This window comes from Cetorhinus maximus, chromosome 5 (assembly GCF_964194155.1).
Source record: "Cetorhinus maximus chromosome 5, sCetMax3.hap1.1, whole genome shotgun sequence".
Classification (NCBI taxonomy): domain Eukaryota; kingdom Metazoa; phylum Chordata; class Chondrichthyes; order Lamniformes; family Cetorhinidae; genus Cetorhinus; species Cetorhinus maximus.
Genome location: NC_135883.1, coordinates 117,807,111 through 117,821,237, shown reverse-complemented (window position 1 = coordinate 117,821,237; position 14,127 = coordinate 117,807,111). Strand labels below are relative to the sequence as shown.

At 43.3% G+C, this 14,127-nt stretch overlaps 1 protein-coding gene across 5 annotated transcripts in view; it reads right to left on the bottom strand.

The window, feature by feature from the left end:
• ahi1 (Abelson helper integration site 1) overlaps positions 1-14,127 on the bottom strand; it is a 301,212-nt gene that overhangs the window by 283,004 nt on the left and 4,081 nt on the right. The window lies entirely within an intron of this gene.

Sequence of the window (14,127 nt, the reverse complement as noted above, 5' to 3'; positions counted from 1 at the left end):
GGCAAAGAGGTGTTGACGGTGGTGATGTTAGCTAAGAAATGTGCTAATAGGTGACATTACGGGTAGAAAGCAGGACGAACAAGGTATAGATAGCCCTAGTGGGGGTGGGGTGGGGGGAAGGGATCGAAAAAGGCTAAACGGTAGAGATAAAACAATGGATGGAAATACATTTTAAAATAATATTTAAAAATAATGGAAATAGGTGGGGAAAGAAAAATCTATATAAATTATTGGAAAAAAGCGGGGATCAGAAAGGGGGTGGGATGGAGGAGAGAGTTTATGATCTAAAATTGTCGAACTCAATATTCAGTCCGGAAGGCTGTAAAGTGCCTAGTCGGAAGATGAGGTGCAGTTCCTCCAGTTTGCGTTGAGCTTCACTGTAACATTGCAGCAGGCCAAGGACGGACATGTGGGCATGAGAGCAGGGTGGATTTTGTTCTGATTTTGTTTTCAGCTGGTGTTCATTACCAGAGCATAATACACCCAAAGATCTTTCATTCTTACACTTATAACAAAGTAAGTTGATCTAGAAGATCCCTTGTTAGATTGCACTACTGCATACAAATTCACTTACATGCTGCCACTACATGAAAATATTTACAAAGTGTGCCTATGACCTATTAAGGCAATAAGGGATAGACCAAGTGGAGACAACATATCCTCACTGGGGAGTAAGAGGAAGGGGAAACTCTGTAGCAATTACTTCAGTGCAAATAGGACACTTCTTATTTTGTACTAAAATTAGTCAAGTAATTTCACCTTCAAGTCATAGCCACTTAGAGAAACAACAACAGAGATAAAGGCAGAAAATGCTAGGAATACTCAGCAGGTCTGGCAGCATCTGTGGAGAAGGAAAGAGTTAACATGTCAGGTCAGTGGCCTTTCATCAGAATTGGGAAAAGTTAGAACTGGTGGAAAAAGAGCCAAAGGGAAGGTCTGTGATGGGGTGGAAGACAAGAGCGATTAAATGACAGAAGAGTTTCTGGAGCAATGTCAAATGGAGTGGTAATGGGACAAGTAACAAAAGATGTGCCTAGAGGAGGTGTGAATGGCAGAACCATGAACAACTACTATCTGAAAGCAAAATAAGGGGAGAGAGAAACAAGAGAAAAAAACAAAACCACAGAAAAAGGAAAAAAAGGGCAGGAACAGGTTATGATCTAAAATTGTTGAACTTGGTGTTGAGTCTGGAAGGATGTAGAGTACCCAGTGAAAAGATGGGATGCTGCTCCTTGAGCTTGCATTGAGCACTGCAGGTGGCCAAAGGTCTGGGTGGGAGCAAGGTGGAGAATTAAAGCATATGGCTCGAAGCTCAAGTCATGCTCATGGACTGAATGGAGATATTCTGCAAAGCGGTCATCCCATCTGTGTTTGGTCTCAGCAACGTAGAGGAGGCCGCATTGTGAGTTGCGCACATAATATAATTAAACTGAAAGAGCTATGGGCGGAAATTGGAAGCAATGTTGACGAAGTTTTCCAGTTCAGTATGAAAGCAGGGAATGCTGCTGATAGTCATCTGCTCTCACCCGGAGCTGGAAAACTTCAACTTTGCTTCTATTTTCCACTCTACTCTCACTTTCACATGATTCATCTCTAGACTCTTCCCTTCCTCAACTTCTGTCTCCATTTCTAGGAATAGGTTATTATTTGAGATTCCCAGGAGATTGGAAAAAAAAAATCACAATTTTTTTTTTTTACACACATATTGGGGCTTTCATTGAGTGTCCTTTTTCACATCTCACCATGTGCTTTGGCACACTGATTGTAGTGCAGGGGTGAGTGTGTGGCACTCTGGAAATACATATACACCTACACATGACAACATTGTTCTTAAATCATTTTGGAACAATATAACAAAGTGAATATTGGTTGATAACTTAATTACACTGACTCCCACAGCTACCTTGACTACACTTCCTCATACCCCGATACGTGTCAGGTCTCTATTCTCCTAGTTTCTCCATCTCCTTTGCACCTTCCACCCCACCAGCCTTCATATTCAACACAATTCTCTGTCATTTTTGCTATCTCAAAGGTGATGCCACAAACACATATCCTCTGCTCCGCTTTCAGCATTCCAATGGGAATATTCCCTTTGCAATATCTTGGCCAAACACCCCTCCCCTTCCCACAGTGCCTTTCTATGCAAACGCAGGAGATGCAACACCTGTCCTTTTACCTCCTCCCTACTCACAGTCCAAGGCTCCAAACACAGCTTCAAGGTAAAGCAGCGATTTACTTCTGCCTCTTTCAATTTAATATATTGTATTTGCTACTCACAATGTGGTCTGCTTTAAATTGGGGGCACCAAGCGCAGACTGGATGACTGCTTTGTGAGCCCTTCCGCTCAGTCTGCAAGTGTGATCCTGAGCTTTCAGTCACGTCATGTTAATTCTTCACCTTGCTCCCACTGACCTTTCTGTCCTTGGCCTGCTGTAGTGTTCTAATAATGAAGCTCAACACAAGTTCAAGGAACAGCATCTCATTTTTCAACTGGGCACTTCACAGTCTTATAGGATCAAATCTGAGTTCAACAATTTTAGATCATGCCCTATGCCCCCCTTTGTTTTCTTTTTCTTTGCTGGTTTTGTTTCTGTTTATCTCTCTTTTTCCTCCTTTTGCTTTCAGACGGTAACTGTCTATGATTCTGTTATTTACACCCCCTCTAGACAGGTCTTTTGTTTCTTTACATGTCCCATTATCATTGTTTTGGCTTTCCGCTATCAACCCTTTTATCACTTAATCTCTTCTGCTTCCCACCCTATCACAGACCTTCCCTTTTGTTCTTTTTCCCACCCTCCTCCCTTTCATTTGCTTATAGTCTGTTATACAGTGTGCTTGCATACGAACAGGGGAGAGAGCTCATCCTGAGTGAGACACAGCCAGAGTGGGTATTGGCAATTTGGTGCACAGTGGGAATTCAGTGCATAGGGGACGAGGTGCTCTTATCATTTTTTCCTTGCTATCCAACTTCTTAAATCTTCAGAGCGTGGGTCTTGCCCTGCTGCAGCAGTAGAGGCTACAAGGGAAAGGAATCACTGGTAAGTAGTGGGTAAGGTATTTGCTACTTTAATCGCTTATTGTTTAAGGTCTTTTTGTGGTTTATAGTTTGTATATACTACAGTAACGAGGATCAGGAAAGAAGGGCCCTAGAGTAATTGATTTAAAAGGTTTAATTTAAAAGGGATAAGTCATGGCAGGAGCACTCAAAGCCGTGATGTGCTACCTGTGCTCCATGTGGGAAGCCAGGGACATTTCCAGTGCCCGGGACCAGCATGTGCGCAGGAAGTGTGTCCAGCTGCAGCTCCTGGAAGCTCGGGTTTCAGAGCTGGAACGGCGGCTGGGGACATTGTGGAACATCTGCGAGTCTGAGAGCATCGTGGATAGCACGTTTAGAGAGGTGGCCACACCGCAGATGAAGGGACTTGAGGAAGGATGGGAATGGGTGACCACTAGGCAGTCCAAGAGAAACAGGCAGGTAGTTCAGGAGTTCCCTGGGGTCCCGCTTGCAAATCGGTATTCCACTTTGGAAGCTGATGGTTCCTCCAGGGACTGCAGACAGAGCCAAGCTTCTGGCACCATAAGCAGCCTGTTTGTACAGGAGGGGAGGAAGGGAGGAAGAGCAATAGTGATAGGGGATTTTATAGTCAGGGGAGCAGATAGGCGCTACTGTGGCCGTCAACGTGACTCCAGGATGGTATGTTGCCTCCCTGGTGCCAGGGTCCGGGATGTCACTGAACGGCTGCAGGACTTCCTGAAAGGGGGAGGGGGGGGGCAGCGATAAGGCAGAGGTCATGGTACATGTTGGTACCAATGACATAGGTAGAAAGAGGGATGAGGTCTTGTATCAAGAATTCAAGGAGTTGGGCAGTAGACTAAAAAGCAAGACCTCTCGGGTTGTAATCTCTGGATTACTCCCAGTGCCACGTGCTGGCGAGCTCAGAAATAGGAGAATAGCACAGATGAATACGTGGCTTAAGAGTTGGTGCAGGAGGGAGGGTTTTAGATTCCTGGATCACTGGGATCGTTTCTGGGGAAGGTAGAACCTGTACAAGCGGGATGGTCTACATCTGAACCAGAGCGGGACTAACATCCTTGCAGGCGGGTTTGCTAGTGCTGTTGAGAGGAGTATAAACTAATTCAGCAGGGGGAGAGGACACAGAATATCAGAATAGGGACGCATCATAATACAGTAAAACAATCAAGTCAGAGGTATTCAGCTGCGTTAAGTTTCAAGGGAGTTAGGCCTCTACTTTAATGCCAGGAATATTACAGGTAAAACGGATGAGTTAAGGGTGAGGATTGACACGTGGAATTGTGATATAGTAGCCATCACTGAGACGTGGTTGAGGGAGGGACAGGATTGGCAGCTCAACATTCAGGGATATAGAATCTTCAGGCGAGACAGGGGATGGGGTAAAAGAGGTGTTGTTGCATTATTAGTTAAGGAGTCCATTACTGCAGCAAGGAGAGATGATATCTTGGAGGGGGCATCGAATTAAGCTTTGTGGGTAGAGCTTAGGGATAAAAAAGGGGCAGCCACATTGTTAGGTGTTTATTATAGACCCCCAGATAGTCAGCAGGAAATTGAGGAGGAAATATGTGCACAATTTGTGGAGGTGTGTAAAAACAATAACAATAGGGTAATTATATTAGGTGATTTCAACTTTCCCAATATTAATTGGGATAGACATAGTTTTAAGGGCTTGGATGGAGTGGATTTCTTGAAATGTGTACAGGAGAACTTTTTAGGTCAATATGTAGAAGGTCCAACAAAGGACGGTGCAGCGCTGGACCTAATTCTGGGGAATGAAGCCGGACAGGTGGCTGAGGTGGTGGTAGGGGAGCATTTTAGTGATAGTGACCACAACATAGTACAATTTAAGTTTGTTATGGACAAAGAAATAGACAAGTTGCAATAAAATATTTTGGATTGGGGGGGAGAGTGGATTTTAGTAAAATACGGCAGGTAGACTGGGAACAGCTACTTGTGGGGAAATCTACAGAGGAGCAGTGGGGGGGTGTTCAAAAAGGAAATGGGGAGGGTACAGGCTCAACATGTTCCCTCTAGGGTGATAGGAAGGAGTAACAAGCCCAAAGAACCATGGATGACCAGAGATATTCAGGTTACAATGAGAAGGAAAAGAGAGGCTTTTAGCAGGTACAAGGGAAGCAAATCAGCAGAGACATTAGTGGAGTACAGAAAGTGCAGGGTGGAGCTTAAGAAAGCAATTAGGGAGAGCAAAGAGGGGATATGAGAAAGCCCTGGCTTGTAAAAGTAGGGAAAATCCCAAGATATTCTATAAGTATATCAATGGGAAGAGGATAACCAGGAAAAGAGTAGGGCCCATTAGGGGCCATCTATGGGTGGAGCCAGGGGACATCGCTAGAGTGTTGAGTGAATATTTCACATCCGTCTTCACCCAAGAGAATGAGGATGAAGGTATTGAACTCAGGGAGAGAGACTGCGAGGTTCTTAAGCAAATTGATATAAGGAGTGACAAGGTATTGGCAGTGTTGGCAGGCTTAAAAGTGGACAAATCTCCAGGTCCAGATGATTTGTGTCCCAGACTGCTGAGGGAGGTAAGGGAGGAGATCGCAGGGGCTCTGACCCAAATTTTTAATTCCTCTCTGGCCACGGGGGAGGTGCCAGAGGACTGGAGAACAGCTAACGTGGTTTCACAATTTAAGAAGGGTTGTAGAGATAAGCCAGGGAACTACAGGCCAGTGAGTCTCACGTCTAGTGGTAGGGAAACTATTGGAGAAAGTTCTGAAGGAGAGTATCTATCTCCACTTGGGGAGGCAAGGTTTGATCAGAAATAGTCAGCATGGCTTTGTCAGAGGGAGGTCATGCCAAAGAAATTTGATTGAATTTTTTGAGGAGGTGACCAGGTATATAGATGAGGGTAGTGCAGTTGGTGTAGTTTATATGGATTTCAGCAAAGCCTTTGACAAGGTCCCACATAGGAGACTTACAAAGAAGGCAAATGCACAGGGATACAGGGTAATTTGATAAGGTGGATTCAAAATTGGCTTACTTGTAGGAGACAGAGGGTGATGACAGAGGATGCTTTAGTGACCGGAAGCCAGTGTCCAGTGGCGTACCACAGGGATCTGTGCTCGGTCCCCTATTATTTGTCATTTATATAAACGATATAGATGACTATGTGGGGGGTAGGATTAGTAAGTTTGCGAATGACACAAAGATTGGCCGGGTGGTTAACAGTGAGGTTGAGTGTCTTGGACTACAGAAAGATATAGACGGGATGGTCAAATGGACAGATAAGTGGCAGATGGAATTTAACCCTTAAAAGTGTGAGGTGATACACTTTGGAAGGAGTAATTTGACAAGGAAGTATTCAATGAACGGCATGGCACTAGGAAGTTCTGAGGAACAAAGGGACCTTGGCATGTGTGTCCATAGATCTCTGGAGGCAGAGGGGCATGTTAGTGGGGTGGTGAGAAAGGCATTTGGGACACTTGCCTTTATCAATCGAGGCATAGATTACAAAAGTAGGGAGGTCATGTTGGAGTTGTATAGAACCTTGGTGAGGTCACAGCTGGACTAGTGTGCGCAGTTCTGGTCGCCACATTATAGGAAGGATGTGATTGCACTGGAGGGGGTGCAGAGGAGATTCACCAGGATGTTGCTTGGAATGAAACATTTAAGTTATGAAGAGAGGTTGAATAGACTTGGGTTGTTTTCGTTGGAGCAGAGAAGACTGAGAGGCGACCTGATCAATTTGTACAAGATTATGAGGGGCATGGACAAGGTGGATAGGGAGCAGCTGTTCCCCTTAGTTGAAGGGTCAGTCACGAGGGGACATAAGTTCAAGGTGAGGGGCAGGAGGAAAAACATTTTTACCCAGACGGTGGTGACGGTCTGGAATGCACTGCCTGGGAGGGTGGTGGAGGCGGATTGCCTCACATACTTTAAAAAGTACCTGGATGAGCACTTGGCACGTCATAACATTCAAGGCTATGGGCCAAGTGCTGGTAAAAGGGATTTAGGTAGGTAGGTCAGGTGTTTCCCACATGTCGGTGCAGACTCGATGGGCCGAAGGGCCTCTTCTGCACTGTGATTCTGATTCTATATTTTTTGTTACGAATGCTGGACCTTACAAGATGGTATGTTTTAAACTGTCTCCTATAATTCAAGGCAAAGTGGAGTAGTTTGGAGAAGGGGATGAGACTTCAAATGGGATCTGCCCAGAGACAATCCCATGTGACCTGCTGGCTATGCACTCAAACTCAAATTGAAACTTATTCAAAATTCGGTGCAAGTTTTAATACCTGAACACAAAGGAGGAGGCAGCTGGCCTACTGCTGCCCAGACTCTCAGGGCCAGTCAGAGAAAAAGATTTGGGGGAGAAGGCTAAAAGGAATTGCTACTATGGCAGGTGGAAGAAAAGGACTGCTTTTGGGTCAATCACCATCTAAGTGCCGGTAGTGAAAGAAGCCCCACTGAGGAAACAAAGTCTGGAGAGTTAAAAACCACAGAATCACTAAAGGGTACCTTTCTACTGGAAGTCTATTTGATTATGCTCAGAAGATAGATTGAAAGGGACTTTGTTTAAATGGACAGTGGAATTTTCACCATATGGGGCAGGGAGAAGAGATCCAGCTCAAGAGCTTGAGACTTTTAAATACAAGACTACATCTCTGCTGAGAATGTGGTATAATGAATAGACATGGTATAGGGATTTCGGTTATGTTAAGAAGTTAATAAGGAATACCTTTTCTGGAGTTTAGCATGTTAGTTGCCTACTAAGTAATGTTTAGTCTGTGTTGATTTTAGTTTATTTGTTACAGTAAAAGTCTTAAAAAATGAAATCTTGTTGTGTGATCCTTTCAGTTAGTCAATAGGTAATTTCTCTTTTTAAAAGTTATCAATCTCTATGGGATCGTAATACTCTAATGTATCCTAGTTTTGATGAAAGGTCATCCACTTCCAACATTGACCTTGCTTCTCTCTCCACGGATGTCAGATCTGCTGGGTATTCCCAGTTTTTATTCCAGGTTTCCAGCATCCACAGTATTTTGCTTTTGAAATAACAGAGACCTTGCTGTAGTCCATCTGCTTACCCTTTCAGCAGGACAGTATATGCATTAGAGGATAGGTATTCATAACTGATAAAATAGTCAGTAAAACTGCATGAGACCACAATCTTGATTTCTACATAAAAATGCTGACAGCCACTTCTTGCCCAATTCCCACCCATTCTAACGTGATTGGTTCGGCAGTGTATTAACAGGCTTATAAGTAAAACTGCAAGGCCTCCATGATAAGGGCAGAAAGCTTGAGCATTTTCCGCACAGGAAACACACTGGCAGTTAAAATTCATTCCAGATAATGGCGTTTAACTATAACTTCTGATAACTGACAACATGAGTGAATCTATCTGCCCTTTTCCATCATTTCTACCATACTTGAGCAGAAAAATCACTAGCACATTTTTGATAGGACAATTGGCCAAATTTCAATGCAGTTAACATTTGAAAAAATTATTCACAGTCTGTGCTGGGATTTTTTTAATTTATGAGTAATGATGCCCACAGACATCACTGTCTTGCAATAATACAAATGTGTTCACTAACTGAAAAGCAATAAAGGACAGTAATGGTATAAAAATAGCTATGAGGCAAAGAAAATTACAAAAAGATGCCCCTGGCTCCTTAAATTTTGAACCTCCAAGCAGATTTATGATAAAGCCCATATATGTTGAAAAGCATTAACCTTTCTACTAAAATAACTTCCATTGATCTGAGAATGCTGTATTTAAAAAGTGTTTTAGAAACAACCTGTGACAGCATGGAGAGGGATTGGAGTAATCCTACATCAGCTTGCTAATTGACCTTCAAGAAGCCCTAGATCCTCTTGCAAAATAAGATAATTACAAAGCATCAACTCAGAGCTAACAACCTTTGGCAAAGTAAGATTTTAATAGCAGGCTTACTATTATGTTACAATCCCCGTAAAGACTGATATTTCTTTTTAAAAAGAAATTCGAACTGTTAGTGACCAACTGAAAGGATCATACAACAAAATTTCAAGCTTTAAGACTTATACTGTAACAAAAAACATTAACTAAACACTATTTCAGTAAGCAACTTATAATCTGAGCTACAGAAAATTTCCCATTAACTTTTGAATCCACCGAAAATCCCCCTCCATCGCTATACTTTACTCTGTCCCCCAAGTAGACAGTTCATCTCTGAAAAAACAGTCCAAGGTGATTCTTAGCTCCTAGGGCTTGCCTCCTTTCTTTCTAATCTGAGAACTGACTTTCCACAATGAGGGATGAATTCGAGACTATTCCCTCTAGCCACAGCTAGGTGAATGTTACAGCCTCATTTAAACCCTCATGATCTCTGCGACTGGTGCAGAAGCTCCCAGATGTATTCTTCTTAGTGAAAGAATGAAAGAAAGAACAAAGGAATCAAATCAGTCAGTCCCTCTAACCCTCTGACTCTCTCTCTCAGATTCTTACAGGCTCACCGTGTCCGTGAGGTTCAGGGATCTTTTAGGAAAATCTGAAACCCGATACTACAATGGTTTCCAATAGATTTCTCCCTTCCCAAAGCCCATGAATGACATGGGCCTTCTATCCAGGTAGGTGAGATAATTTGCTAACTTTTGCACCACAAACTCCATTCCATCTTGAAATTAAATAGAGTGCTTAGAGTATAACCGTTTACATAACTTGACATTCTTAACACTTACCTGTGATTTGGAAACTAACTGTTTTTCCACTGTCACCGCAGCTGTTCTAGTCATTATTTGCAGGTGTGAATAACTCTCACCCACCATCTTCTCTGTAAATCAATCTTGACCTCACTGTTCCTATAGCAACCAAGCCATCCGGGCTTGTTATCAAGCAGAATCAAAGCTGGTTACATGGTCCTTTTCAATATTCTATTTTATCTTAAGCAGACATTCCCAAAACATAATAAATTTATACATTTGTATTATTAACACATGGTCACAGAAGCATTCGGATAAAAGGGATACTGACAGGCAAATGCCACTAGTCAGCACTCTACAAGAAACTAAAAATTTGATCCACCTTTATACAAAGACAAGGAAGGTTTTTGTGAAAAATTTGCATAAACTTTCTTGCACAGGGAAAACAATTGAAAATATGCTGCCAATTGAACATTTAGGGCTTCAACAACTAAGTAACTCCTTCACTGTCCTTGTTAGTTAAATGTGCTGGCTTAATTTAGATCACTGTTAATTATGACACTAATTAAGGATCTTATTTCAGATGTTAAAGACAATTCTCTCTCCCCTTACCAGACCTTACGTCAATCAGGCCTACTTCTGTCTCATCTTTTTAAAGGAAACAGTAATTCCAGAGGCTTGCATAAGTAAAAAAAAAATACACAAGTCTGTCAGTTTAATTTTTCAGACCTACAGCCTCCATCAAAACCAGAAACTTATGATGAAAACACCTCATAATATGTAGAACAAAATAAAGGGGGCCAGGGTGGGGTTGGGAAGGGAGAGAAAGAAAAAAAGCAGTTATGTTGCTTCCTGTCACAACTCTTTCTTTAATTCAGAGCTTATTTCTCTGCTTCTAATGTTTATCTTGACTCAGTGGGGTCTATCTCTGATCCCTGTCTGGGACAGCCTTCTGGGACCGCTTTGTCCCACTCCCTGGTTTGGGGCCTTTTTCTTGATTTGGGAACTTCTCCCTGTCCCCCTCCCCAAGACACCTTGTCTGCAATGGCATGCCAGTTCTAGGTCACATGATCTGTCTTTTTTTGCACCATTTCACTTCTTCCTCTTCTTCTGTGCATGTGCACAGGGCCGATTCCCAGCCTATTGAATGCAAATAAATGAACTGCACATGTGCGGCCATTCTCCAGCCGGCGCATGGTCAGAAGTCCCGAGGCCCACCAGGAACTATAGTTCCCAAACTGCAACTTTAAATCAAGGCAAGTATCAGAATTAGTTACGTAAGGCTATTTCCTGTAGTTGGATACTCAATGATGAGAGGCTATCAATTTTAAAATATCACTGGGAAACTTAGAACTAGAGTTCTGAGTTTTTTTCCCAGCAACGTAAGAGACATCGAGGCGAATCATATCAAACAGCATGTCTCAGCTGCTGTTCACAATGGGGAAGGTACAGAGCGTACCAAAACTCAAAACAGTGTCCAACATTAGATGTGATTCCGCGATTGGACAACATTTGCTAAATAATCCTCAGCGTGCTAGGAATTATGTCGGCAACTAGTTAAAGATTGTCGGTCAGGCCCGCAATGTGGTGCATTTGCGTGTACTGGAAGCTACATATATTAATATAGAAGGAGCATGTACATACATTGCTCCCGTTTCAGCTGAACAAAATAAGTGACAGACATTCACTGACTCATTCCTCAGGGCACTGCCGTGACCAATCAGGGTAAAGCTGCCTGGTTTAAATTTCAAATAATGCTTGGCAGTTAATGATCAGTCACCATCACTGGTGCATTCTCCAGAGTCCACTTGCCAACCAATCAGCACTTTCTTCACAAACAGTACAAATTATTTTCTTCCCTTTATATTGGTATTCTTGCAAAGTGTCCTGATGAGTGCAAGATGAAAAGGTTCAATACATCTCTTTTATCAGCAATACTCAAGTTCTGTACTACCAAACAACAAATAAAGGATTGTTGGAGATTGGGATGCTTTGTAAAGGTGGGTGGTTAAGGCAGAAATCAGAGCATCCTTTAGGGGGAAATTAGATAAATCATTTGAAACAGAAATGGCAATGGGGTGAGAGCAGGATAATAAGGTTAGTTTGGGTTGCTCTTGCAAAGACTGAGCACAGTCACAATGGGATGAATGGCCTCCTATTGCTCAGTAAGCCTATAAGATTCATATGATGACACACACAGCAGCTAATTCTTGCACAAAATCCCACTAACAATCAGGTGAATAGCCAGTCTGCAATCATGTTGGAAAAGAAACATTAGGCTGGACACCACACTTCAACTCATACCACCGGACCTTCAATTTCCACCGTAGCAAACAGATAAGTTCTTTGTTTTATGGAACAAAGGAAAGATAAACACAGTCTCATCCTTAGAAAAGCAAGTTCAGTGGTTTATATAGCAATTATCCATATAAAACTTGGGCAAAAAAGAACACAGTAACATTTGTGACCCAGAAACTCCAAAGGTGAGAGTGACTGCCCAAGGCAGCATTTGACCGAGTGTGGCATCAAGGAGCCCAAACAAAACTGGGGTCAATCAGAATCAGTGGGAAAACTCTCCACTGGTCGGAGTCATACCTATCACAAAGGAAGATGGTTGTGGTTGTTGGAGGTCAATCATCTCAGTTCCAGGACAACACTGCAAGAGTTCCTCAGATAGTGTCCTAGGCCCAACCAACTTCAGCTGCTTCATCAATGACCTTCCTTCCATCGTAAGGTCAGAAGTGATTCTGTGCAGAAGTGATGTAGTCAAAACTGATGATTGCACAATGTTCAGCATCATTCACGATGACTCAGATACTGAACAGTCCATGTCCAAATGCAGCAAGACCTGGACAATTTCCATGCTTGGGCTGACAAGTGGCAAGGAACATTCACAGCACACAAGTGCCAGGCAATGACCATCCAACAAGAGAGAATCTAACCATTGCCCCTTGATATTCAATGGCATTACCATCACTGAATCCCCCACTATCAACATCATGGAGGCTACCATTGACCTGAAACTGAACTGGACTAGCCATATAAATACTTTGGCTACAAGAGCAGGCTAGAGGCTAGGAATCCTTTGGCGATTAACTCACCTCCTGACTCCCCAAAGCCTGTCCACCATCTACAAGGCACAAGTCAGGAGTGTGATGGAATACTCTACACCTGCCTAGATGAGTGTAGCTCCAACACTCAAGAAACTTAAAACTATCCAGGACAAAACAGCCCGTTTGATTGGCACCCCATGCACAAATATTCACTCCCTCCACCACCGACACACATTGGCATCAGTGTGTACCAATTACAAGATGCACTGCAGGAACCCACCAGGCCTCCTTAGACAGCAGCTTCCAAACCTACAACCACAAAGATGAGGGTAGTAGACATATGAGAACACCACCACCTGGAAGTTCCCCTCCAAGCCACTCACCATCCTGACTTGGAAATATATCACCATTCCTTCAATGTCACCGAGTCAAAATCCTGCCTCACAGCACTGTGGGTGTACCTACACCACATGGACTGCAGCAGGTCAAGAAGGCAGCTCACCATCTTCTCAAGGGCAATTAGGGATGGGCAATAAATGCTGGCCTAGAGACACCCACATCCCAGGAATTAATACAAAAAGGAAGAAACAATGCACAATGTTCTTGGATTTTCCAATTCTGTGCATATACATCAACTGTGTAATCACTAGAAACAACATGAGAACATTTGCTCAATCGGCCCATGGGTAAGTGGGCTGCCCGACACCTCCACTGCTGCTAATAAAATACCATGGGGTAGGCAACAGGTGCCCTGACATGGTGCCCAATTTTATGCTCCTCTCCCACCTGGGCTAGCAGGCCACCCAACTGCACTCCGTTGCTAGTAAAATATTCACGGGATGGGCGGGTAGGCAACAGGCACGGCGTTCCTGGCATGGGACCCAAATTTATGCTCCTGCCCTGCCTGCCATCCTGCCCTAAAGGGGTGCGTCAGATTCTGGCCTGTGTGTGCGTATGGATATGCTCGCACTTCTACTTTTGGCTTCTCCCATTTTACTCGAGGTCGCCACAATGCTGGTTGACCATCCTTCTCCCTCTCCCCCAGTCAGTCACCTATTCTTCTTTCAATCCCACTGCACTTAAGCCTCTCACCACCACATCTTTCCATCTGGTCTTAAGCCTTCCTCCTCTTCTTCCTGGCAGTTCCATGTCCATCACTCATTTCACCACATTTCTTCCCTCTCAACACAACAGATGACCACACTATTTCAATCTCTTTTTGGCTACTTTTTTTGATGCTTCCACAATCTTCAATGACTCCCTGATGTACTGATTCCTGATCTTGCCCTTTCTTGTCACTTCACACATCCTTCTCAGCATCCACATCTCAATGTTCAGTCCTTGATCCTCTCTTCTTTCCCCACATTTCTGCACAATATAACAAGGCCA